This window comes from Tachyglossus aculeatus, chromosome 17, assembly GCF_015852505.1.
Source record: "Tachyglossus aculeatus isolate mTacAcu1 chromosome 17, mTacAcu1.pri, whole genome shotgun sequence".
Lineage (NCBI taxonomy): Eukaryota > Metazoa > Chordata > Mammalia > Monotremata > Tachyglossidae > Tachyglossus > Tachyglossus aculeatus.
Window position 1 is genome coordinate 38448535 of NC_052082.1, and position 21141 is coordinate 38469675.

The window sequence follows — 21141 nt, forward strand, 5'->3', positions numbered from 1 at the left end:
TGGGATGAGTTGGCGGGGGGCCTGGGCGGGGAGAGTGGGAAGGGGGGGTGGCGATGGGAAAGGAGAACTGGGATGGGGTGGGGGCGGGGAGAAGGGGAGGAGGGGGGTCGGGAGGGAGAAGCAGAGGACCTGCGCTGGTACAGAGGAATCCTCGGTAGGGGTTGAGGGGGAGCGGTCTTGGTGGGTGAGAGGGAGGGAAACAGCTGGGTGGGAGAGGGGAAGGGGAAGGTGAGGAATGGGAATGGCAGTTGGGAGCAAGGGAACTGAAAGTTCATGGTGAGGTCAGCAGGGCGAGTGACAGTACAGTGGGGGGTTAACAATTGAGATGCAGAAGCAATAAAACAGTAGCAATGATAAAAGTAGGCGATGGCATCACAGGGTGTAGTTGAGCAATCAATATGCTATGGCAATAATAGAATTGGCAAACAATGATGCCACAGAGAGCAGATACAAACTATTAAGAGCTGGAGTAGGGTGGGCCAGTTAAGGGGGGTCAGGGAGCAGAGATACCTGGGGAGGGGAGCGAACAGTCAACTAGCATGGGAGGGCTGAGGAGGTGTGAATGAGGTTGTCGTTAATGTAACATGTAACATGGTGCTAACAAGGTGCTAACAAGGGCTTTTTACCTGGGGGCGGGCGGGGGTAGAGTCAGTCAGGACCTGACCGGGAAGGGGGGGGGATGAGGGGCACTTTACGGAAGGCCTCCTAAGTGGGGGGGGTGGAAGCAGGCGGGGCGTCCGTGGGGGCGCTGAGATGGCGGGAGGGTGGGCGGCCAGGCCTCTCGGGAACGGAGTCACGGGCGTCAATGGCGGCGCTCTGAGGAGAGGAGCCTTCCGGGAGTGGCAAGTCCTCGCGGGGTGATGGCGGGCGGGCGGGCGGGCCTCTCGGGAACGGTGTCCCGGGCGTCTATGGCGGCGCTCTGAGGAGAGGATCCTTCCGGGAGCAGCAAGGCCTCACATCGGGGGCCCATGCCTCCATATCCAAACGGGAGGCTTCTGCGGAGCGTTGATCACCCCGGTGTTATAGCCAAACTGCAAAGAGCCGAGCACCGCCACTCCCACCGCCAGCATCAGGGGAGCCGTCATCTGCTTGGTTCCCGCCTCCATGCTGCTCCCCCTCCTCCCCGAGTCGGGATGCCCGCTTTCCCGGCTCCCGTGGTGGCCCCGGTGCCCAGGCTGCAGCTCACCCCAGATCTCAACTGTCCAGGAGATGGGGGAAAGGGACCTCCTCATATCCCCTATGCTTCAGTATGCTGCCCCTTCTGTAGGGCTCAACGAAGGATCTAGGGAGAAGCAGAGTGGCCTAGTAGAAAGAGCTCAGGCCTGGAAGTTGGAGGACTTGGGCTCTACTCCCAGCTCTGTCACTTGCCTGCTATGTGACCTTGGGCAAGTCATTTAACTTCTCTGTGCTCAGTTTCCTCCTCTGTAAAATAGGGATTAAAAACCTGTTCTCTCTCCTCCGTAAATAAAGAACCCCCCACGGTATGGGAAAAGGACTTTGGCTGATCTGACTGTATTGTCTCTACCCAGCATTTTGCTCAGTGCTTGACAATCAATTCATAAAGCAATCATATTTATTGAGCACTTACTGTGTGTAAGTACATAGGAGAGTACAATATTAAAGACACATTCCCTGCCCACAATGAGTTTACAGTCTAGAGATGAGCTTGGCACATAGTAAGGGTTAACAAAATCAATCAATGGAATTTACGGAATGCTCACTGTGTGCAGCATACTGTATTAAGCAGTCTTGTCTTTTGTTGTCGAGTTGTCTCTGACCCATAGCAACACCAGGGACACATCTCTCCCAGAATATCCCATCTCCATCTGCAATAGTTCTGTCATGTATCCATAGAGTTTTCTTGGTAAAAATATGGAAGTGGTTTACCATTGCCTCCTTCTGTGCAGTAAACTGAGTATCCACCTTTGACTTTCTCCCATGCCACTGCTGCCCAGCACAGGTGGGTTTTGACTTGTAGCAGATTGCCTTCCACTTGCTAGCCACTGCCCAATCTAGATATTAAAAGTCTCCCAAAGTCAAGACTGTTAGAGTACTGGAAACTCTCCAGGTGCAACCCTGAGAGGGATCATTAAGCAGTACTACCATTATTATTTGTGTGAACCCCTGCCTCCCCATTACCAACTCATTCCTCTCCTACTCACAGCCCAACAAGATAAACAGATTATTTCTCAAATGCAGGCTGCTGGGCCCCTCCCCACCCACATTCTGCAACCCTCCCTCCTAGCTCTACAAAATCCCCTTTCCACCCACCCTCTGCAAACACAACTTTTAGGATAACAAATCATTCCACCAACCAAATCCCCCTCAACTCATCTCTGCAAAGAACTCTCCCAGCCCCCAGCCCTGATGACAGGGACACACACACACACACTCTCTCACTCACTCTCTCTCTCTCTCTCTCTCTCTTCTCTCTCTCCCCCCGCCCCAGGGACCCCCCCTATGCACCCACCACAACATTCATTCATTCATTCAATCGTATTTATTGAGCGCTTACTGTGTGCAGAGCACTGTACTAAGCACTTGGATAGTACAATTCAGCAACAAATAATAATGATAATGATAATGGCATTTATTAAGCGCTTACTATGTGCAAAGCACTGTTCTAAGCGCTGGGGAGGTTACAAGGTGATCAGGTTGTCTCACGGGGGGGGCACACAGTTTTCATCCCCATTTTACAGATGAGGTAACTGAGGCCCAGAGAAGTGAAGTGACTAGCCCAAAGTCACACAGCTGACAAGTGGCAGAGCCGGGGCTTGAACCCATGACCTCTGACTCCAAAGCCTGGGCTCTTTCCACTGAGCCATGTTGCTTCTCTAATAGGGACAATAGGGACAATCCCTGCCCAACAGAGGGTTCACAATCTAGAAGGAGGGAGACAGACTTCAAAACAAGTGAACAGTCCTTCCCTCCCCATTCCCCCCACCCCACAGCTGTCCACCTACCCAGGCTTTCCCGATTCACTTGAAACCAACATCATCGAGGCCCAAGAGCTCCTTGATGGCCTGATGATGGACCCTGGGCACTGGACCAGTGTGTTCTAGGGCCATGCTGGACAGGAAGGGGACAGATAATGATGATAATAATAATAATAATAATAATAACATTTGTTAAGCTCTTACTATGTGCCAAGCACTGTTCTATGAGCTGGGGTAGATATAAGGTAATGAGGTTGTCCCACTTGCAGCTCACAGTCTTAATCCCCATTTACAGATGAGGAAACTGAGACACAGAGAAGTTAAATGGCTTGCACAAGGGCACACAGCATGTGAATGGTGGAGCTGGGATTAGAACCCACATCCTCTGACTCCCAAGCTTGGGCTCTTGCCACTAAGCCATCCTGCTTCTAACAAGTGTGCCAGCCAAACTGGGCCCCGTCAGGGGAAAGTCCCGCCAGGAGAAGGGTGGATGGGGTGGACAGTCCTGCGGATGAGCCTGAGGAACAGCGGACAAGGGGGTGGGGGTGGGCTCGCCCGGCCCTGAGCAGTCCTTCCTTCCCACCCCCTCCAAGGTAGAGGCCCAGAGCCTGGAGAGCCGACGCTGCTGCTGCCACCACCATGCTGAGGCCGAATCAGCTAGAGGGGCTGGGAAGCGGGAGGTGCGGGAACAGGTGGGGGAGGCGGAAAAAGGTTGACCGCAGGTGGAGCAAGGGCTGGGCACCCGGCGCAATCGCTGCCCACCTCCAGAGCCCCCGATGACGACTCTCCTCCTGTCGCCCCCTCCTGATACTCACTCAACAAACACTCAGCATTCTGCAAACTTCCCCCAAGCCTCAGTGTCCTGTCCCAGGGGTGGGGAAGGGAGAGGAGTTGTGCAGAAAGCCAAACCCAGACAAGGTTTTTCGCAACCAGGCCCCAGCTGCGCCCTAGGACCTGGATCAGAGATGGCTGTAAATCACACCTGGGGGCTGAGGCACGGCCAGGTATATGTCTACCTCCCAAAGTCCCACCCAAGGCAGCTAATAGTAACTGTAATAATAATAATAACAACAGTAATACTAGTGGTATTTCATTCACTCATATTTATTGAGCGCTTACTGTGTGCAGAACACTGTACTAAGCGCTTGGGAAGTACAAGTTGGCAACATATAGAGACGGTCCCCAGCCAACAGTGGGCTCACAGTCTTTAAACTGTTTATACTAGATGTCAAGAAATAGGGTAGATACAAAATCATTCAAGTCAGACATAGTCCCTATTCCTCCTTGGGCTCACAGTCTAAGTAGGAGGGAGGACAGACACTGTTACTCAGAGAAGTGAAGTAACTTGCCCAAGATCATACAGCAGATGAGTGGCAAAGCCAGGATTAGAGCCCAGGTCATCTGACTCCCAGGCCCCTGCTCTTTCCACTAGCCATGCTGCCTTTCTCCTTCCTCTCCCCCAACCAACCAGCTCCCCAGGATTTCAGCTTAAAGAGCTCAATTCTTCCCACTCGAGGACTTCTGTCCCTAGAAGATGGATTCCTTCTGGAGTCAATAATCTGGGACCAATGATTTATTATCTAAAAGATCACAATGTTCCATCAAGTGCTGCTTCTATTGGCTTACTGAAAAATGGTCTTTTGCTTACTGACAAATGTACAACATTCTCCTGGTTTGAAATCACTAAAAGCAAACAAAGCCTGGCTTTTAGACTTCTAATTGTGGCTGCTGTAGAAAACCATCCCCACCTCTGACTTTTCCAATGTGAGTTTTCATTATCTGAGCCTATACCAAACAAGAAATTGATGTGCTATTTGAGAAATGAGGAGAGGAAGAGAACTATTCTCTGAGGGTCCACTGCTTGGAATTGTCCTTACGGAACTGAGGGGGTGATTGTTAGCTAGGACTTCATATTGCACTCTCCTACACTGTCATGAAAAACATGAAGTATCCAGGTGGGTTTAGAATTCTTGACCTCTAAGGATCTCAAAGCACGTTAAAGGCTGTTAGCACGTTTTCACAGATCCCCATGAGTTGAACAGGAAAGGAATTTGCTGTTTAGAATGTTTAGATTCCAGACAAGAAAGACACATGGAAAAGTAGCAGTCAAAAACTGAAGTGTTTATAGTAGACTTCTGCAGGATTCATTTTACAGGGAAGGATGAGGTCACAGGGGTGGTTTCTGCCATTTCTGAATCTCTGCAGAAATACTAACCTTCTATTAGATTTTTAAAAGTTCCTAAAATTAATGTTTTCAAAGTACTTTGTGATTTATTTACAAAAAATGCATTTAGCTATGTACAGTTATGACAAACAATGAAAGTTGGGGCATTTTCTTATTGATCTTAGAAAAACTGTCATCTACAACTGAGTACCTCGAAATAAAAAACCCCCCAAAACAAGAGTTTATGGATTGCATGGAGAGTGTTGAAAGCCAAAATGTCTAAGCAATTTACCCCTCTGATTTCCAAAAATATCCTCATCAATATTAATACTCATGCATATAATGTGGTTGGCCTTATCCCCTGACAAACTATTTTCATTGCCCTTCTCTGAGAGGTAGAAATCATGACACTATTTTGATGGATGACTAGAATTGACCTTAAAATCTGAGATCAATTTAAGGAAACCTAACTATTCTATCTAGGAGACATCTGGGCAGGGTGGCCAGCTAAATCTTGGATTTTTACGAGCTAATTATCCAGTCTGGGTATACTTACCCCCCCCCCCCCCCCCCCCCCCCCCGCCCCCTTACTCCCTTGGAGCTTCTCATCCACCTCTGCCCTCTCCAGCACATCTTTAGCACCAACTCCCCCACCATTGGTGGGACAAGGAATCATTTAAATTATCAACCAATTGTAATTATTATTATTAATAATAATAGTGATAGTGGTATTTAAGTGCTTACTATGTGCCAAGCACTGTACTAAGCACTGGAGTTGTTACAAGCAAATCGGGTTGAACACAGTCTCTGTCCCACATGGGGCTCACAGTCTCAATTCCCATTTTACAAATGAGGTAACTGAGGCACAGAGAAGAAAAGTGACTTGCCCAAGGTCACACAGCAGTCATGTGGAAGATCCAGGATTAGAACCCATGACCTTCTGACCCCCAGACCTGTGCTCTACTCACTATACAATGCTGCTTTTCATACTGCTGCTTATTGAGCACTTTGTGTGTGTAGGGCACTGTATTAAGAACTTGGGAGAACACAATGCAATAGAATTAGTAGACGTGATCCCTACCTGCAAAGAGTTTACAGTCTAGATGGGGAGGTGGGCAATAAAATAAAGTACAGGTAGGGGAAATGGTGAAATGTAGGGATAGGTATAACTGCTTGGCAACCAGGGGTGGGGTGAATATCAAGAGCTCTAGGGATACAGATTTGAGTGCACAGGCAATGTAGAGGGGAAGGTGGATAGAAGAAATGAGGTTTTAGTCAGGGAAGACCTCTTGGAGGTGATGTGATTTGAAGATAGGGAAAGTGGTAGTCTGTTGGAGATGAAGTAGAAGTTTCAGGCCAGAGGGAAAACATGAACAAAGGGCTAGTGGCTGGAAAGATGAGAAGGAGGTATAGAAGGTATGTTGGCATTAGAAGAGTGATGTGTGCAGGTTGGATTGTAGTAAAGGATAAATGATATAAAAGCTGATTAAGTGCTCTAAAGCCAACAGTAAAGAGTTTCTACAGAGGTGGATGGGCCACCATTAGAGGTTTTTGAGGAGTGGGGAAACATGGAGTGAACAGCTTAAAAAAAAAGATACAGGCAACAGAGTGAAGTATGGAGTGGAGTGGGGAGAGGCAGGATGTATGACAGTCAGTGAGAAGGCCAATGTAGTAGTCAAAGTGGGATATGATAAATGCTTGGATCAGCATACTAACAATTTTAATGGAGAGGAAAGAGTGTATTTTAGCAATGTTGTGAAGGTAGAACTGAAAGGATTTGGTGACAGATTGAATATGTTGGTTGAATGAGAGAGATGAGTCAAGAACAATGCCAAGGTGACAGGCTTGGGAGGATATTAATTAGTGTCATCTACAGTGATGGGAAAGTCATGGAGAGGACAGGGTTTGGGCAGGAAGAAGAGGAGTTCTGTTTTGGACATGTAAAGCTTGAGGTTTCAGCAGGACATCCAAATTGAGATGTTCTGAAGGCAGAAGGACTGCAGAAAAGGAGAAAAAATCAGAGCTGGAGGTGTAGATTTGGGAATTGTCTACCAAGAGATGGTAAAGTCTTGAGATGGATGAGTTCTCCAAGGGAGTGGGTATAAATGGAGAAAAGAAGGATACCCAAAACTGAGCTCTGAGGGACTCCCACAGTTAGGGGGTGGGAGGTAGAGATGGAAGGCTGCACAATCAGAAAGAAAGGAAAGAAAGGGGAAGGTGGTGAAAAACCAGTCAGTCCACTTAGCCCACCCTTCATCACTGCCCACTGCTAAAAGAGGCTGAAAGTTTGGGTAAAGGTTAGGCACAGGACTGCCAACTTAAGGCTACTAAAATGGCTGTATTTCAGTTATCTTCACCAATTCCCTTCCTAGGGCCCTGGGCCATTACTATGTAATAAGAGAGCACAATGATTGCAGAGCAGGTACCTTGTTTGAAAGATAAGTGGCCTCTACCTAACAAAGAAACTCTAGCTGGCTGAGCTGCTTGTGACCCTTTAACAAGGTTTACATTTCCAGAAGCCCTGTGGGCATAGGGCTCCCCCACGCCTCACCTCAGTGATATGGAGCTCTATTTCCACAGGAAGTGTGGAAATGCACATATTCTTTTGCATTCCTTTAGCTACCAATTCTGCATCTTTATAACCTTCCCCTACAGCAATGTGAGCCCAGCCAAGAATCCTGTTAGAGCTGGAATCGTTCATCCACTGGGAGAGCTAGGGATTCTTTCCCAGCACTAAGTACAGTAAGTGCTTAATAAATGCTGTTCAGTGACCCCTCAGGCCAACAGAGCTCAAGGCCTGACCTTACAGCAGCAAGTAGAGTATAGGCCAGGAAGACCAGGATCTGGATCTTGTTCCATGGGTTTGCCTTGGGCTAGGGCAGGCAGGTGTGATTAGCTCAGTCACAAATAAACAACACCTCAGGTGGATATTTCTGCTCTATAATCTATTGAAACAGACCTGATCTGACCTGAACTGAGCTGTTGAGGAGTTTCATAAAGGCACGGGGCATGTGGATGTGGTTGAGAAATAGGTGGTCACAAAGCAAAATGCAACTTCAGTTTTCAGTCTGATTCTGATCCATTAGTTCCCTACAAAGCTGGAAGCCTGGACTCACTGAAACCCACAGTTATTTGAAGTTAGAATTTTTGTTTGAGGAGATGGAAATAATTGTGATATTTATTTAATTCTTACTATGTGCCTGATAATCAAGTTGGACACAGTCCTCATCCCACAGTAGGAGGGGGAACAGGCATTTTATTGCCATTTTACAGATGAAGGAACTGAGGTAAAGAGAAGTTAAGTAACTTGCTCAAAGTCACACAGCATAAAATGGCAGAGCTGATATTAGAACCCAGGTCCTCTGACTCCCAAGCCCTGGCTCTTTCTACTAGGCGAGCTGCTTCAAGCCTCCAATCATTCTCCCACTTTAAACACTTCTTTCTGAAGGGTTCCAGATGCCTCACTGCTGATTCTTTGAAATCAATCAATCAATGGTATTTTAGTTGGTAGAGATGATCCCTGCCTGCAAGAAGCTTACAAAAGACCCTCCGTCCTAGTCTTGTAGATTCTTGGCATCTTTGCCAGCTCCTACCACCTCCTTGTTTCTTTGTCTGCCTCTAAGAGACATTTCCCAACTAACCCCCTTTCCTCTGATCCTGTTGTCATTTGCTTGCACACATATATCTCAACCATAGATTGGGAGCCCCTGCAGGGACAGGATCTGTGTCTAATTCCCACCTCTACCATCATCATCAATCGTATTTATTGAGCGCTTACTATGTGCAGAGCACTGTACTAAGCGCTTGGGAAGTACAAATTGGCAACATATAGAGACAGTCCCTACCCAACAGTGGGCTCACAGTCTAAAAGACAGTCTACCAGCTCTTAATACTGTGGTTGGCACACATTCATTCAATCATATTTATTGAGCGCTTACTGTGTGCAGAGCACTGTACTAAGCGCTTGGGAAGTACAAGTTGGAAACACAGTAAGCACAGTAAGTGCTTACTAAATACTAAATACTATTACAACTAGCCAGTCAATCCTTGGTGTCTGAGTGCAGAGCACTGTAATAAGCACTTAGCAAAGTACCCCAGGAGCAGAATGTCAAGACCCTGTCCTCAAGAAGTTTACAGTCTAATTTATGTAAATTACTTTCAAGTTGATTGATTTATTGATTGAAATAATGGGAACAACAGACTAAGGGTATAAGAGGTAAAAAAGTATAATCATGTCAGCATGAAATAGCTGAACAGAAAATTGAATATACAGTAGATTAGCAATCTGATTCTAGGGAAGTAGAATGTTAAGCAAGAAGAGCACTAAATAGAGAATGCACAGTAAATAGTAGTAGCATTGTTATTTACTGAGTGCCAATTGAGTGCAATGCACCTATTGAGTGCTTGGGAGAATGAAGCACTCAATCACCTTGCCCCCTCCTAACTCACCTCATTACTCTCCTACTTCAAACACAGTCCACATACTTTGCTCCTCTAATGCCAACCTTCTCACTGTACCTCAATCTCATCTATCTCACCACTGACCTCCTCTCCACGTTCTGCCTCTGGCCTGGAACAGTCTCCCTCCGCATATCTGACAAACAATTACTCTCCCTACCTCCAAAGCTTTATAGAAGGTGCATGTTCTCCAAGAGGCCTTACCTAAGCCCTCCTCTCCTCTTCTCCCACTCCTTTCTACATTCTCCATCACCCTGACTTGCTCCCTTTATTCAATCCCCCTCCCAACCCCACAGTACTTAAGCACATATCTGTAATTTTATTTATTTATATTAATGTTTGTCTCTCCCTCTAGACTGTAAACTCTTTGTTGGCAGGGACTGTGTCTGTTATATTGTTCTACTGTTCTATTCCAAGTGCTTTGAACAGTGCTCTGCACACAGTAAACACTCAGAGAATACAACTGACTGACATTCCTTACCTACAAAGGAGCTTAAATTCTAATAGGGGAGATAGACATAGAAATACCAAGTATGCATCTATGCCCAAGATTGAGGATGGCTTGAAATAAATAGATGCAGATGTAAGGGCAAGAGGTGGCTGAAGGTTTGATAAGAATCAGGGTACAGGTGAGTCGGAGCAGTGGGATTTGAGGAGGGCTCTGAAGGTGGGGAAGGCTGAAACCTTTCTCACATGTATTAAGTACTTTCAGCTCTAGTCTCTGCTATGGATCCCTCAGAAAGCTTCCCCATTGGTGTGAAGGAGATACAATTTTAGTGATTCAGTGGAAAAAGCACAGGATTTGGAATCAGAGGTCATGGGTTCAAATCCCAACCACCAATTGTCAGCTGTGTGACTTTGGGCAAGTCACTTAACTTCTCTGGGCCTCAGTTACCTCATCTGTAAAATGGGGATTAAGACTGTGAGCCCCCCGTGGGACAACCTGATCACCCTGTAACCTCCCCAGCACTTAGAACAGTGCTTTACACATAGTAAGTGCTTAATAAAGGCCATCATTATTATTATTGTTATTAGAGTTCTGCTTTCCCATTTAATTTGAAAAGACTGCAAACTGTTATTTCAACTACCATTTCAACAGGACAAAGCACTACGGTGTTAGCACCAACACACTAAAAATATTTCTAATGAGTGCTCCTCAGGGAATGAGTCAAAGCTGTAGTCTATTTTTGCTCCTACTAAAAAGGCACTTTTAGAAACAGAATGGGAGAGGAGTAGAAATGCTTCCCCAAACTTGACTTGGGCCACTTGCCCAAAGGATCCCACTAGAAACAGCAGCCAACAGCCATCACTACCAAAGCTCCAGGCAGCCTCACCAGAACCTGCCACATGTTACCTGCTGACGTTAGTGGCCCGCCAAGCTGGTGGATTGGCCCATGTAACGTAAGGTGGCTCAGCACCAGCAGTGCACACATCCGTGACTTCTTTCAGGGGCCAGGCATTTGAGGAACTTTCCCACCTTGCCAGGCATGCACAAATTTGAGGATTAGAAGAAATAACTCATCACAGGGGCATTGGGCACGGTACTTGGAGCCAAGGTCACCAGAGTGTCAGGGCTCCCCATCCTAAGCTACTTCATTAAATCATATTTATTGAGCGCTTACTGTGTGCAGAAGACTGTACTAAGCTACTTGCTGGGTACTCTCTGTGGGAGCAAATGGGTTTGCAAATAGTCAAGTCAGAGGTTGAACAGTCATGATGTTACACTGCCCGCAAATCTCTTGGCTATAACTGTCATGGCAGACACTGACATGGCACTTTTCCATGACTTAAGCACTCTATTTATTTTACTTGTACATACCTATTCTATTTATTTTATTTTGTTAATATGTTTGGTTTTGTTCTCTGTCTCCCCCTTCTAGACTGTGAGCCCACTGTTGGGTAGGGACCGTCTCTATATGTTGCCAACTTGTACTTCCCAAGCGCTTAGTACAGTGCTCTGCACACAGTAAGCACTTAATAAATACGATTGATTGATTGACTGATTGACATATATCTATGACTATTTTCCTGTAAAGCTGGAAAAGGCCAAATCCTTCCCTTTTCAATGGGGAAGCTGAACAACTAAACTGTGAAAGAACTTGCCTGGCATATCACCCTGGCCTGCCCTGAAAACCTCGTGGATGCTCAATCCATCTTACTGAACCTTAGTCTAGCTCCTCCATCATCTGCGTGGAGTCCTTTCCACAGTGCAATCAATCAGTACTATCTATTGGCACATAGTAAGCGCTTTACAAGCACCATAATTATTATTATTACTATTTCTTGATCACCTATGTGCAGAGCACTGTATTAAGCACTTGGGAGAGTACAACAGAATTAGTAGACACAATCCTTGCCTTTAAAGAGTTTACACTCTAGTGAGGGGACAGACACTAAAATGCAGGTAAGAGGAAGTAATGGATTATGAAGATATGAACATAAGTGATATGACATGGGTTTTAAATACTTAAATGCTTAGGTGAGTCAGAGGGGATATATGGTGGGGAGAACAGAAATCAATCAGAGAAGGCCTCCTGGGGAAAGTGTGATTTCAGAAGGGCTTTGAACAGAGAGAGGGCAGTAGTCTATCAGATGTGAAGCAGAAGAGAATTTCAAGCAGTGGGGGAGGTGGCAGGAGAAAAGCAACTGAGGCCCAGAAAATAGGTACCACCTTGAGGGCATCTGGCAATCAAAATCTAGTGAAGTAGCCACCCACTGAGCTTGCTGGTTTCCGTTTTTCCTGTGTTGATGGGAAAAACTTCTAATTGGCACACCCAATTCACTAAGTGAATAGAAGCACTTTCTTTTCAACACTACTACTATTATGCATGTTTCCACTTTAACACATGTAATGAGAGCTGAGCAGCTCTAGGCACTAAGGGCTTGTGGATGGAACTAACGAATGATGGGGGCTTCCATATCCCCATTTTGCACATGGGTTCAAGTCAGCATCTGCTGTGCTTGAGAAACCATCTGTTGTCCATTGTAACAGTCAGAAGGAGTAGACAATAGTCTAGGGCAACCCTGGCCTGGCACTGCCACCTGGAGACATATGTCCTCTAGTTCTTCTGTCTGGCAGCAAATCACTCTTCATTCACATGAAGCAATGTGGCCTATTTGAAAGGGCCTGGGTGTCAGAGGACCTGGGTTCTAATTCCGGCTCTGCTAGTTGCCTGCAGTGTGACCTTGGGCATTTCTCTGTGCCTCAGTTTTCTCATCTGTAAAATAGGAATAAAATACCTGTTCTCTCTCCCCTGGAAGCTGTGAGCCCCATGTGGAACAGGGACTGTGTCCTACCTGATCAATCAATCATTCATTCATTCAATCATATTTATTGAGTGCTTACTGTGTGCAGTAATCAGTCAATCAATGGTATTTATTGATCATTCACTATGTGCAGGGCACTGTACTAAGCACTTGGGAGAGTACAACAGAATTAGCAGACACATCCCCTGCCTATAACAGGGTACCTATCCCAGAGTTTGATATAGAGGTTGGCACATAGAAAATGCTACAAATATTATTATCATGATTATTCATTATTATTTTTGTTTTTAAATAAACTTCCTTTTTAAATAAGGAACTTGCAGGCCTGGAACCCCAGAAAATCTTTACTTTTGACCCAACAGAAGAGTGGGTTCAAACATCCCTGCTAATGATTTTTTCCATAGTCATCTGGTGAGCTGCCAACTCCCAGCAACCCAGAGCCAAGCTGTATTCCACTCCTAGAGACTCTGACACCCACAGTCCTTCAGACAAAGAGGGATACAGATTCAACAGTGGTTTCAGGTCTCTCTTGGGGTGAGCCAGGACCAGTTTTAAACTCATTTTCTGAGGCACAGTGGCGGTAGTGTACTTGGGATTTCAATTAATCATATTTATTGAGCGCTTACTATGGGAAGAGACTGTACTAAGTGCTTGGGAGACTACTACATAATAGAACATACTTCCTGCCCACAATGAGCAAGGGGAAGACCCTAAGGTCTAGAGGGGGAGACAGACATTAATATAGATAAAAAATACGGATGTGTACAGCATCATCAATCATATTTATTGAGCGCTTACTGTGTGCAGAGCACTGTACTAAGCGCTTGGGAAGTACAAGTTGGCAACATATAGAGACAGTCCCTACCCAACAGTGGGCTCACAGTCTAAAAGGGGGAGACAGAGAACAAAACCAAACATACTTACAAAATAAAATAAATAGAATAGATATGTACAAGTAAAATAAATAGAGTAACAAATATGTACAAACATATATACATATATACAGGTGCAGTGGGGAAGGGAAGGAGGTAAGATGGGGGGAGGAGAGGCGGACGAGGGGGAGAGGAAGGAAGGGGCTCAGTCTGGGAAGGCCTCCTGGAGGAGGTGAGCTCTCAGTAGGGCCTTGAAGGGAGGAAGACAGCTAGCTTGGCAGATAGGCAGAGGGAGGGCATTCCAGGCCCGGGGGATGACGTGGGCCAGGGGTCGATGGCGGGACAGGCGAGAACGAGGTATGGTGAGATTAGTGGCAGAGGAGCGGAGGGTGCGGGGTGGGCTGTAGAAGGAGAGAAGGGAGGTGAGGTAGGAGGGGGCGAGGTGATGAAGAGCCTTGAAGCCCAGGGTGAGCAGTTTCTGCCTGATGTGCAGATTGATTGGTAGCCACTGGAGATTTCTGAGGAGGGGAGTAACATGCCCAGAGTGTTTCTGGACAAAGACAATCTGGGCAGCAGCATGAAGTATGGATTGAAGTGGGGAGAGACACGAGGATGGGAGATCAGAGAGAAGGCTGATGCAGTAGTCCAGACGGGATAGGATGAGAGCTTGAACGAGAAGGGTAGCGGTGTGGATGGAGAGGAAAGGGCGGATCTTGGCAATTTTGCGGAGCTGAGACCGGCAGGTTTTGGTGACATAAGTGCTGTGTGACCCAGGGCCAGGGTGGAGAATAAAGGGAGATGCAGAAGGGAGTGGGAAAAGAGGAAATAAGGATTTAGGGAAGGCCTCTTGGAGGAGATGTACCTTCTATAAGGTTTTGAAGGTGGGGAGAGTAATTTTCTGTCAGATATGAGAAGAGAGTGTTTTCCAGGACAGAAGCAGGACATGGGCGAGAGGTTAGCACAAGATAGATTAGACTGAGGTACAGTGAAAAGATCAGCATCAAAGGAGCTAAGTGTGCAGTCTGGGTTACAGTAGGAGAGTAGCAAGGTGAAGCACTCAGTCAATAGTATTTAACACTTACTGTGTACAGAGCACTGTACTGATTGAGAGTACAATATAACAATATTACATTCCCTAACCACAACGAGCTAGACGGGGGCAAGGATTTAAAGCCCATGTTAAGGAGTTTCTGTTTGATGCAGAAATGGATGGGCAACAACTGGAGGTTCTTGAGAAGTGGGGAACGTGGACTTAACATTTTTGCAGAAAATGATCCGGGCAGCAGACTGAAGTATGGACTAGAGTGGGGAGAGACAGGAGGCAGGGAGGTTAACAAGGAGGCTGATAGAGTAATCAAGGCAGAATAGGATAAATGCTTGATGGAAGGACATCCAAGTAGAGATGTCTTGAAGGAGGAAATGTGAGATTGAGAGTAAGCGATCAGGTCTGCAGCTGTAGATTTGGGAATCATCCACATGGAGATGGTAGTTGAAGCTATTGGAGTAAATGAGTTCTCCAAGGGAGTGGGTGTAGGTGGGAAATAGAAGGGGACCCAGAACTGAACCTTGAGGGACTCCCACAGTTGGGGGTGGGAGGCAGAGGAGGAAACCAAGAAAGAGACTGAGAATGAGCAGACAGAGACATGGGAGGAGAACCAGGAGAGGACAGTGTCAGTGAAGCTGAGGTAGGACAATGTTTCCAGAAGAAAGGGGTGGTGGACAGTGTCAAAGGCAGCTGAGAGGTTGAGGAAAATTAGGATGGAGTAGAGGCCGTTGGACTTGGCAAGAAGGAGATCATTGGTGAACTTTGAGAGGGTAGTTTCTGTGGAATGAAGTGGAAGACAGACTAGAGGGAGCCAAGGAGAGAATTGGAGGAGAGAACTTGATATGGCAGTTGTACCCAACATGCTCAAGGATTTGGAGAGGAACAGTAGGAAGGAAATGGAGCAAAAACTTGGGGGATCCATGGGGACAAAAGAGGGTTTTTTAGGATGGGGAGACATGAGTATGTTTGAAAGCAGTGGGGTAGAAGCCACTGTAGAGTGAACAGTTGAAGATGGTGGTCAGGGAGGGAAGAAAGGGGGGGCAAGTGTTTTGATAAGGTGTGAAGGGATGGGGTTGGATGTGCAGGTGGAGGGGGTAGATTTTCAGAAAAGGCAGATCTCGTCTTGAGATTCTGCTAGGAAGAATGAGACAGTTAAAGAAGAGGCATGAGGAGGGAGGGCCTGGAGAGGAGCAGGGGAGATTTTAGGGAAATCATGCCTGATAGTTTTAATCTTTTTAATAAAGTAGGTAGCAAGTAATTGGGACAAGGGATGGCTGAGGCAAGTTGACTGGGGGTATGAGGAGGGAATTAAGTGTCTGGAACAAATGGTGGGGGCAATGTGTGTTGGGGGAATAAATAATTGTGTTGGGCACAGTTAAAGCAAGCAAGGATGAATTTGAGGTGCACTTGAAGATAAACCAGATGGTGTGAGCCTTTGTGTTAATTTGAAATCAGATGATGTTTATCTGGTGACTGATTAGTGATAATACTGCAATAGCAAACTACCTCCCTGGGCCTCTACATTATTCATAGTACATATAATAATAATAATAACAATAATAATGGCATTTATTAAATGCTTACTATGTGCAAAGCACTGTTCTAAGCGTTGGGGAGGTTACAAGGTGATCAGGTTGTCCCACAGGGGGCTCACAGTCTTAATCCCCATTTTACAGATGAGGTAACTGAGGCCCAGAGAAGTGAAGTGACTTGCCCAAAGTCACACAGCTGACAAGAGTGGAGCTGGGACTGTGAGTCCACTCTTCTAGACTGTGAGCCCACTGTTGGGTAGGGTCCATCTCTATATGTTGCCAACTTGTACTTCCCAAGCACTTAGTACAGTGCTCTGCACACAGTAAGCGCTCAATAAATACGATTGAATGAATAAATGAATGAATGAACCCCTGACTTCTGACTCCAAAGCCCGATATTAAGCACTTACTATGTGCTAAGCACTGGGGTAGACACAAGATAATCAAACCAAACACAGTCCATCCCTGATCCACACTAGATTCACAGTCTAAGGAGGGACAGCAGGTGTCCTATCTTCACTTCATAGATGAGGAAACTGAGGCTCAACAAGATAAAATGACTTGCCTGAAGTCACACAGCAGATGTGGGATTGGAACCCACGTCTCATACCTCTCAGTCCCAGGCTCTTTCCTCCGGGCTCACTGTGCTGCCTCCCCTAAAACAGGAATAATTAGTACTCTAGTGGAAATTGGGGCAACAAATAGCCTCTTCTTCTAAGTTCACAAATTGATGAATCTGTTCACCAGTTGTCTGCTGTAAACTGAAAATTTCAAGGTTACAACCTGGAAGATCAGCAGGGCCAAATGGAAAGTGCCCAGGACTGGGAGTCAGAAGACCTGGGTACTAATCACAGTTCTACCAGCTGCAGACTGTGCGACTTTGGGCAAGGCACTTAACTTTTCTCTCCTCCATTTCCTTATCTGTAAAATGGAAATTAAATACCCATTCTCCCTCCCCTCTAGGCTAAGTCCCAAGTGAGACAGGGTCTGTGTCTGATACGTTTGTATTCTATGTACCCCAGTGCTTAGTATGGTGCTTGGCACATATCGTAAGTGTGTGTTAAACCACAATTACTATGGGAATTACCGTGTAATTAAGTTTCCTCCCTTATTTCTAGAAAAAACTTATACTACAACAGAGTTGGGGATGCAAAGAGGTTTGTCTGTGGTGTTAAAGCTGTCGAAATGTTTCCTCTCTGATTCGCGGAGCGGCTCGTCGAGCCCGGGTGATTGGCACACTGTTTCTCAGTCCCGTGGCTTTCCGGACACCCCAGCATGGGGCCACAACGCACCCTGTGGGCAGAGTGGCTTTTGCGTTGCTTCTCCCGAGAGCAAACAGCGCCGGGACGGCCGGGGGCAGGGGCTTGCAAGTGGATCTAGACCAGAACGCAAGTCTCGCTGGTCCACTTGAGACTGGGCCTGAAATCTGCAAACATTTGTGCGGTTAATGAGAATTGCACGCAGTCATTTCTGCAGATGTGCTGGGGAAACTGCCCTTCACTATAAACCAGTTTCCCTTGTTCTCTTAATGTTAACCATACACACGCACACACTCTTCAGCATTTCATTTCAAAGAACGTTCTAATCACTTACACAGAGCTTGGGAAAAACGCCGCGGAACTCTGGTTTCTCTTCGGAGAAATATTTACACAATTGAGGCAAAAGCATCAGGTAAATAGCCACGTTTTCCAAACACAGCTTCGTAACTCCAGTTCCCGGCGTAAGCCTGCAGCCCCCTGCCCTCCCCGACCCCGGGAGGAATTTAACCCCCTCGACCCGGTCAATCTCCCTGCCGGCCACAGTCACGCGAAGTCGTTCGGGCGTTGAAGCCACGCCAGCGGCCTGAAACCATTCATTCCTCCCCGAACGCGGTTAATGTACAACTACCGCCGGTGGGAGCGTTATGGCGGGGGCCGGGGCGGGGGCTTTAGGCGGGTTCGACGCCGAGAGCCGGGGAAGGGATGCCCGTCTCCTGCTCGTCCTTCCTCTCGGCCCACAGCTCCTGCCCGGGGATGGATAAGTCTGGAATGACCTTGCCCACCGGCCTGAGCTGGGAGGTTTCCATCTGGGGCCAAAGGCAGGGTAGCAATCCCAGATAAAAAAGCTGCGGCTGCGACGGCGTCCACCGCCCCCGATCTGGTTCTCATTTCCAGGGCTGGTGGGGGAGGGTGAGTTGTTCGTCTGTAGCCGGGAACCACTGTTTCCGCCGCTTTCCGTCCCGGCCTTGGGGGAAGGGGGTACGGCGAAGGGGGCAGGAGGCGGGGGGGGGGGGGGGTGAGGGGAAGGGAAGGGAAAGGAGGCAAGGGGGGGTGGGGAGAAGATGGGGGAGCGAAGATGTGGAGTGGGGAGAGTGGGGGTTGAAGAGGAGGGGGAAGGGAGGAGGGGGAGAGGACTGCGGGGGGTGGGGGGGAGAGGACTGCGGGGGGTGGGGGGGAGAAGAGGGGAGAGCGTGGTGAGGAGGGGAGGGGGGCGGAGAGTGGGGGAAAAAGGGAGGAGGGAGGAGGTGGGAGGAAGAGGGGGAGGGGAGTGGGGAGAGGAGGGAAGGAGAGGAGGAAGGAAGGAGGGAGGGGGAGGGCCAGGAGGCAGGAAAGGGAAGGGAGAGGGGAGAGAAGGGAGAGGGAAGGCGGGGAGGGAAAGGGGGGACAGGGATCGTGAGCGGGAAGAACAGGGAGTAGAAATGGGTCTAGTGGGGGAGTCGGCGGGCGGGGAGGGTAACGATAGCGATGGGGGGCAGAAGCGGGTGGAGGGCTAGGGTAAAGGGGAGCTGCCGGAGGGATGGGGAGGAGGGCAAGAGCGGTTGGGGGTCCGGCCCTGGGTGAGGAGGGGAATGGTAGCGGCGGGGAATGGGGAAATGGGTAAAAGCAATTGGGGACCGACCCTGGGCGGGGAAGGAAAGGTGAGCGGGGGAGCTAGAGGAGGGGGGGAGCCGGGAAGCCGCCGGCTGCTCAGAGGCCGTTTGGGCTGAACTGAGGGGAGCCGGGCACGGCTGGCCCCCGGGACCCGGGGGGAGCCAGGGGGAGCCGGACACAGCTGGCGCCCGCTGACCCGCGCCCGACTCCCAGCCCAACTTTCCGGATGCAGTGACGAGAGAACGCCGGCCGTCGCTGCACCGGGACCTTAGCCCGAGAAGGGGGTCAGGGCTGGGTCGGGGGGGGGGGGGGCGGAGATCCCCCCTGGAGGCCCCAAGAGGGCTCGCTAGTCGCTCTCCTCTTTGCCGCCCTTCCCCCTCCGTCGCCCGCTTTTCTGGGGGTCCCGGGAGGAGAAGGGAACAGAGGATACGGACAGTCTCCCCCCGCCCCCCCTCCAACCCCAGAGGCGCTGCCCGCCCCCGGCCCCCTACTGACCGGCTCATCCTCTGCGCCGACCCCCACGACAACGACGACCCCCAGCCCGTGCCGCAGCCGCCTCCCGCTCCGCAAGCCACTGCCCCAATCCCACCCCCGAGCCCCGCCCCGCTCACCCCCCCATCCTGTCCCCCCCGAGCCCCGCCCACCCCCAGCCCTGCCCCCGAGCCCAGACCACCCCCAACCCTTCCACTGAGCCCCGCCCCGACTCTAAGCCCGAGCCCCTCACCCCCCAACCCCGCCCTGCCCCGTCCCGCTGCCCCTGCTGAGCTTCGGTCACCCTGGACCCAGCGTCCTACTCTGTTTCTCGCAGCCTCCCGGTCGGACAGTCTCACAACCACACGGTTACACGTACTCTCCGTCTTTCTCTGTCCCTGTCGGTGTCTCTCCCCTACACAGGTACCTACAACTGTAGACCGACTACACAACAGCACTCAACTACACAGCTGCACAGTCAAACAGACGCTCTCACTCCCACAGCTACATAGTCAATCAATCAATCAATCGTATTTATTGAGCGCTTACTATGTGCAGAGCACTGTACTAAGCGCTTGGGAAGTACAAATTGGCAACATATAGAGACAGTCCCTACCCAACAGTGGGCTCAGTCTAAAAGGGGGCACACACTCAGTTATACAGACACACAGTTACTCAGACACTTATACACTGTTACCCAGTTGTACATGGTCACAGATACAGTCCCTCCCCCGAGACACACACACTCATATACACACAACACACACAAAGAAACACGTATACAATCCTACATCCAGACTTGCGGCTATACCCTTACACCCAGTCAGTCTCAATCAGTGGTTTTTACCGAGTCCTTAAATATTTTCAGAGAACTGTTCTAAGTGCTTGGGAGAGTACAACACAACAGAGTTAGCAGATCTATTTCTTGCTCACAAGGAGCATACAGTCTAGAGGGGAAGACAAACATTAATATTAATCATTTATAATATAGAAATTAAAGAAAAGTGCTGTGGGGTTGAGCGTGGGGCAAATAACAACTGCCCAGAGGTCAATATTCCAAGTGCCTAGATGATGAAGAAGGGAGAGCGAGCTGGGGGAAAAGAGGGCCTATAATCGGGGAGGGCCTCTTGGAGGAGATGTGACCTTAACAAACCTTTGAAGCGAGAGTGGTGGTCTGGTGTATGTGGTGGGAGAGGTAGTTCCAGGACAGACGGAGCACATGGGAAAGGGGTTGGCAGCAAGATAAGTGAGATGGGGTCACAGTGAGAAAGCTGCTAATAGAGGAGCGGAATGTGCAGGCTGGCCAGTAGTAGGAGACTAGTGAAGTGAGGTAGGAGATAGATGGAGTCTAGTGGAGACAGTCACACACATACATAGTCCCTCATTGGTGCCCAATCCACACACACACAAACACACACACATCAACTACCCTGTGCACAGTCAGACACAATCACACACACAAAGCTGTCACTCTGGAAATATTGTTTCTTTTGCCAACTTGCCTTCCTGTGTCCCATTGAAGCCCTGCAAAATTCTCCCAACCAAAG

General features: G+C 48.5%; 1 protein-coding gene across 3 annotated transcripts in view; it reads right to left on the reverse strand.

Moving 5' to 3' along the window:
- Window positions 1–19697, reverse strand: part of PHLDB2 (pleckstrin homology like domain family B member 2) — a 126317-nt gene extending 106620 nt beyond the window's left edge. For all 3 annotated transcript variants that reach the window (XM_038759214.1, XM_038759213.1, XM_038759212.1), the window contains exon 1: window positions 19619–19697. The gene's annotated coding sequence lies outside the window, so the exon portion shown is untranslated. The remainder of the gene's footprint in view (window positions 1–19618) is intronic.
- Between the last annotated feature and the right edge of the window lie 1444 nt (window positions 19698–21141).